The sequence below is a fragment of the Orycteropus afer genome, unplaced genomic scaffold (genome assembly GCF_000298275.1).
Source record: "Orycteropus afer afer isolate SDZICR_OR568_19922 unplaced genomic scaffold, OryAfe1.0 scaffold00234, whole genome shotgun sequence".
NCBI classification, from domain to species: domain Eukaryota; kingdom Metazoa; phylum Chordata; class Mammalia; order Tubulidentata; family Orycteropodidae; genus Orycteropus; species Orycteropus afer.
The window spans coordinates 2008729-2014728 of record NW_006921821.1 but is presented as its reverse complement, the minus strand read 5'-3'; the positions used below and the strand labels follow the sequence as shown (position 1 = coordinate 2014728).

At 38.9% G+C, this 6000-nt stretch overlaps 1 protein-coding gene across 1 annotated transcript in view; it reads left to right on the top strand.

Moving 5' to 3' along the window:
- Window positions 1-6000, top strand: part of PTPRM (protein tyrosine phosphatase receptor type M) — a 1084438-nt gene that overhangs the window by 890914 nt on the left and 187524 nt on the right. The gene's annotated exons all lie outside the window — the stretch shown is intronic.

Sequence of the window (6000 nt, the reverse complement as noted above, 5' to 3'; positions counted from 1 at the left end):
TTGACTGCTAACCAGAAGGCTAGCGGTTCAAACTCCCCAGCCACTCCTCGGAAGGAAGATTGGGCAATCCACTTCCAAAGAGATACCGCCTTGGAAACCCAAGAGGCATCACTATGAGTCAAATCGATTCGACAGCAGTGAGTTTGGTTTTATATATATAATGGAGGGCTTACCCCTTTCGTAGCCTCTGTCATTAACTGAGTCTGTTGAAAAATCACTCAAGAACTGAAGAAGAGTAATAGGAGAAGTCTGGTTCAAAAAAGCACACCATTGCTGGTGTATGTGTGTGTGTGTTGTGGGGAAGGGGCGTATGTGCATGTGTGGCCAGGTAGGGAGCTTGGATTTCTTTTTGTACCTTATCAAAATAGTTTACAGACATTGGCAAAGATAAAGTAGTACGTTTCCTCACAGAGTAAAAATAGGGTCACGTAGATATGTGACTTTACAAATCATAGAATGTGTTTCTGGTCCTGTATCTACCTAAGTAGCTCATAGTTGGAAAACATCTTGACTGGAATTAGAATATTTTTGAAAGCAATCCCTAGTACTCCTATGAGTTTCAAGCTCTACTTGTTTCTCCTCTTTTGGGGACAGTCTGATTCTTCATTTTATGCCCCATATACTTTGCTGTCTTGAGTTTGACTACCTTTCTCAGGTTAGTCACCAGAGACTCATTACAGCAATCAGTGAAGCACATTGTACAATGTTGGCCATGTCTCTCTAAGAACAGGTCTTTGGTCCAAAGCAGAAAAATAGGCAGACACAATTTTGCTTCCTATTACTTACATCCAAGCATATTGCCAATGACACATCTCAGCTCATTAAAACTGTAAAGCCAAGGAAACCAAACCAAACCATGCCACAAGGGTTTAATGTGAGTCCATAAAATATTTTCAGATAAAGTTCTACATTTTAGCAACCTTAAGACTCTTAGATTTCACTTATAACTCACTGAAATTGACTGCCTTTGCATGTTGCCTCATGCACTTTTAAAGACTAGGTTAGGAATTAATAAGATTAAGAATAAGATTTCCGAATGCATTAATACCTTATGAAAAACAAAATTAAGTTATTGAGAAAATATAAGCCTAGTAAATAGGGATGATGTCTTAGTTGTATTTAATATTCTGAATGCAGATATTGTGCAATTATTTATTAAAGATGTTAATGTCAAAGAGATTGGTTCCAGGCTCAAATAATTTACAAAATGCCTGAGTCCAATTTTTCATGGACTATGTTAAAATATCTAGCTGGGAACTTCATATAATTCACTATAGGTGATGCATTTGAAAATAAGTAAAAATTATTTCCCTTTCAGATCTGTACTTATTTTCAGCAGATTATAGCAGATGCCTCATTAAAATATGTTATACTATGAAATAAAATGTTTATTAGCTAATTGTATTTCACAAAACATTTTTTCTCATCCTATATATTCAGTGAATCAAAGAGGACTGCTTAAAGTAAACACTTTTAAGCACTGAAAACCACTAATATTTTATAAAGAAAAGGAAGAAGAGGAGAGGGAAAAAACAAAGAAAATACACTAGAAAACGAAACAGGACACAAAAGAGAGTGACATAAGGAGAAATATAAAATGGAAATTCAGTTAGGAATAATCAAAAAACAAAATGCTTCAAACCAATTGCCATTAAGTCAACTCTGATTCATGGAAATCCCAGGTATATCAAAGTAGAACCGTGCTCCATAGGGTTTTTATATTTTTGGAAGTATGTCACCAAGCGTTTCTTCTGAGGCACATCTGGGTAGATTCAAACTGCCAACCTTTCAGTAAGTAGATGAATACTTAACTATTTGTGAAGTATCCCTTCTCCCAGCAACCCTTGTAGGGGATGCAAATGTTGGGAGGAGGATTCTGGTGGGACAGTACAAGTGAGAACCTAGGAATAGTCATGGTGGGTGGACAGACCTGTGGATATAGTGCAGAGATAGGTAGGGATGCCTGCTGTGGAGCCTTTCACCTGAAGCTCATTGCTCTCACCCTCCCATCCAGGCTGCTGGGAATTAACTATGCAGTGAAGGATCCAGGTCCAGGAATTTTTATTCTAGTGAGAGTCTGGAAAATCCTTAAACAGTTATGTTTTAAAGTTCATCTTGTCTTTAGAACTCTTAGCAACCATCCCTGTTGTAACCATGCTGGTTGTGGATCGAGGATCCATCCTTTCTAGTTCCTACATGATAGCACTGGCCTGCTCTGGTGCTATCACCATGAACAGAACAGGATCATCTCACAGGTCAACTCTGAGAGGCCTCACTTTTTATTCTCTGTGCAGCTTTGAGCAAGTTATATAACCTGTCTGGGCCTAGGTTTCCTCATCTGTAAAATGGGAAGGATTAAATGAAGATTATATGATGTAACATATTGTAGATGCTTAGAATTGTACCTGGCATGTACCAAAATGAAAAACCAAACTCATTGTCATTGAGTCGATTCCTACTCATAGTGACCTCCATTGGGTTTCTGAGATGGTAAATATTTACAGAAGTAGATTGTCCCTATCTTCCTTCCACAAAGCAGCTGGTGCCTTCTGGTTAGCAGTCAAATGGCATGTCAAATGCCTTAGGCACAGCACCACCAGAGCTCCTTATCTGGCATATAGTCAGCATGTATTTGAAATGTTAGCTATTAAAAGAAAAAATTACTTATAATGGTAACATCTAAGAGAAGAAGGTCACACCATTTTCTTTATAGAAAATCTGTAGTATATTGAGCTTTCAGTACATCTGTTTTTCTCTGTATAGCTTTCTGAGTACAGATTGAAACAGTCATTTTAGGGAAAGGAGCCAGTGCATTTTATGTCTTCTATAGGACAGTACCATTTGTCATCAGAATTCCTTGTTATGGATAGAATTATGTCTCCACAAAGTAAGTGTTGAAAGCCTAACCCCTGTACCTGTAAATAGGAGCATGTTTGGAAATAGGAATTTCTGTTATATTAAAGAGGTTATGTAAATCTAATTGCTTCTAGATATAAAAAGAGTAAAACAGACATACAGAGGGAAGACAGATGCCAACTGATATCATTACCAGCAGAAACCATGAACTAGGAGAGAGGTTTATAGAAAGCTGAGACCCTGATTTGGACTTTTAGCCTCCAGAATTGTGAGAAAATAAATTTGTGTTCTATAAAGATATCCGCTTATATTTCTTTTACACCAACAGTAGGTAATTAAGATAGAATTTGGTACCAGAGAGTGGGGGTTACTCTAACAAATACTTAGAATTTTAAAGTGGTTTCACAGTTAGATAACAGATAAAGGTTGGAGAAATTTTTATGCTCTTGATAGTAAGAGCCTAGGTTGCCTTGAAGAGACACTTGGTAAAATTATGGATATTAAAGGTGATTTTGGTGAGGGCTCAGCAAGAATTGTGAGCTGTGGCTAAAGCTGCTGTCACTATGAACATATCATTGCTAAACATGTGGATGTTAAATATACTTCTGATGAGGATTTAAAAGGAAGTAATGAACATGCTATTATACACCAAAGGAAAGGAAATCCTTCTTATAAAGTGGTAAATAAATTAGCTTAATTATGTTTGACTGTTTTGTGTAAAGTAGAACTTGTAAATGATTAACTTGGATATTTATCTGAGAGATATTCTAAGTGAAATCATGAGGATCCACTATGGTTTATAGTAAATGTGGGAGGAAAGAAAGAGGTTTAGAAGTGAGCTGTGCAGAAAAAAAACAGACCACAAAGATTTGGAACATTCTATTATAAAAACTAAGAGCATGCTCTGGAACTGACACCAAGGGTATAGCTATACAATCTTTTGCTAAAGAGATTAGGCCTATGAATGATGATTTAATCAACAACCTCAGCAGAAATCCTGGCAGCTTAGACAGATAGGGACAGGTGTTTTAAAAAAAAAAAAAACCTCACTGCTGTTGAGTCAGATCCGACTCATAGCAACCCCTCCTTGGGTTTCTCAGGTGGTATCAGTATGGAAATAGATTGCTTGATCCCCCTTCTGAGGAGTGGCTGGTGGGTTTGAACCGCCAGTCTTTTGGTTAGCAGTCATGAGACAGGAGGAAATGAAGGAAAGCTGTCTGGCCCCATGGAGCTTACTTGGTTGCCAACATCTGTCATCCTCCAAGAAAAGGAAGGCACTATTCCAGGAGCAGTTCATAGGCTAACAGAACTGTCCGAAAGAGCATGTATGGGTGGGTGTATTAGGATGGGTTCTCTAGGGAAACAAAACCAGTAAAGCTTAGAGAAAGAGAGAGAGAGAGAAATTTATCTTAGGAAAATGGCTCATACACTTATAGAAGCTGGCAAGTCCTAAGTTCTTGGATTGAACGTCAAGTTGGAGGCTTTTCTGGACTCACACAGCTATACAGGCTGACGAGCTCAAGGTTGGCAAGCAGTGTGCTGGCTATTAACTCCAATAAATGATGAATCCAAGACCACCAGGCTGAATGGTGGATTGTTCGCTCAGGAACAGTTGTAGGCAGCACAACAGGAACCAGATCCAGAGAAGAATGTCTCATTTTCCCAGGAAGTCCATAAATATATTGAAAGCAGGCCACACCCCTAGTGAAACTCCCTTTCAACAGATTGGCTGCTCAAAACACATATATCCAATCTCATCATGGGAATAACCCACATCACAGCTGCTTAAACTACTCAGAATTGTGGTCCACCAAGTTGACGCACAACTCCAACTATTACAGTGGGGCAGGTCTGCCCCTTCCTCAGTTTCAGAGGGTGAAATCACCACCCTCTAAGTTTCAAAAGATGGGGTTACCACCTCTGTTTCAAGGAAATAGTGAGGCCAACACCACTGAATTCCAGACCAAGAAATTTTGGTCACTGCCCAAAGCTGAGGATACAGGGCTGCCATACTAGTGGGCCAAGGGAACAGCATTGCCCAGGGCCAAAGGGAAAGGATCATTATCCCAGTGAACTTGGTGGGCACAGCTGATATCCAGGTCTTAGGGGCCTCAGCCCAGGATTTAAAGAGCACGGCCAGTGCCCAAAGACTGGAAGGTGAGGGCATTACTCACATGCCTAGAGAACAGAAGATTTTTTTCAAGGCTTGAAAGCTAAAGATATTTGCCCTGCTGGGTTTTGGACATGCTTACTACCTATGACCCCTTCTTCTCCAATTTCTCCTTTAGGAATGGACATATCTACCCAGAGCCTGTTTCATCCTTGTACATTAGAAACAATAACTTGTACTTTAGGTTTCATGAGTCTAGAGATGGAAAGGAATTTTTCCCCACAATGGAACACACCCAGAATCTCACCCATACTTGATGTAGATGATTTAGTAGATAAGATTTTGGACTTAGAGTTGATGTTGGAATGGGTAAGATTTTTGGAAATGATATGATGCAGTTAATGTGTTTAAGGACATGAATTTTGGGGGGCAAAAAGGTAGAATGCTATCAATTACATTATGTCCCCCAAAATTATGTGTTGAAACACTAACCCCATATCTGATCCTATTTTGAAATAAAGGTTTTCTTTCTTTTATGTTAATTAGGCCATACCAGAGTAGGATAAGTCCTAAATCTAATCATTTATATATTTTAAAAAGAGCAGAATAGACAGAGAAACACACAGGGGCAAGACAGATGTCAAGGAACACCAAAGAATGCCAAAGATTGCCAAGGATCACAGACAGACATCATAAGCTAAGAGAAAAACACAACCAAACCCACTGCCATCAATTTGATTCCAACTCATAGTAACACTATAAGACAGAGTAGAACTGCCCCAATGGGTTTCCAAGGCTGTAAATCCTTACAGAAGCAGACTGCTTCATCTTTTTCCTGCAGCACAGCCAGTGACTTGAAACCACTGACATTTTGGTTAACAGCCAAGTGCTTTAACCACTGCACTATAAGAGCTCCTTATAAACTAGGAGAGAAGCTCGCAAAAAGATCTGATGTGACCAATACCCTGATTTGGACTTTTAGCCTCCAGAACTATGAGAAAATGAATTTCTATTCTTTAAAAGTATACATTTAT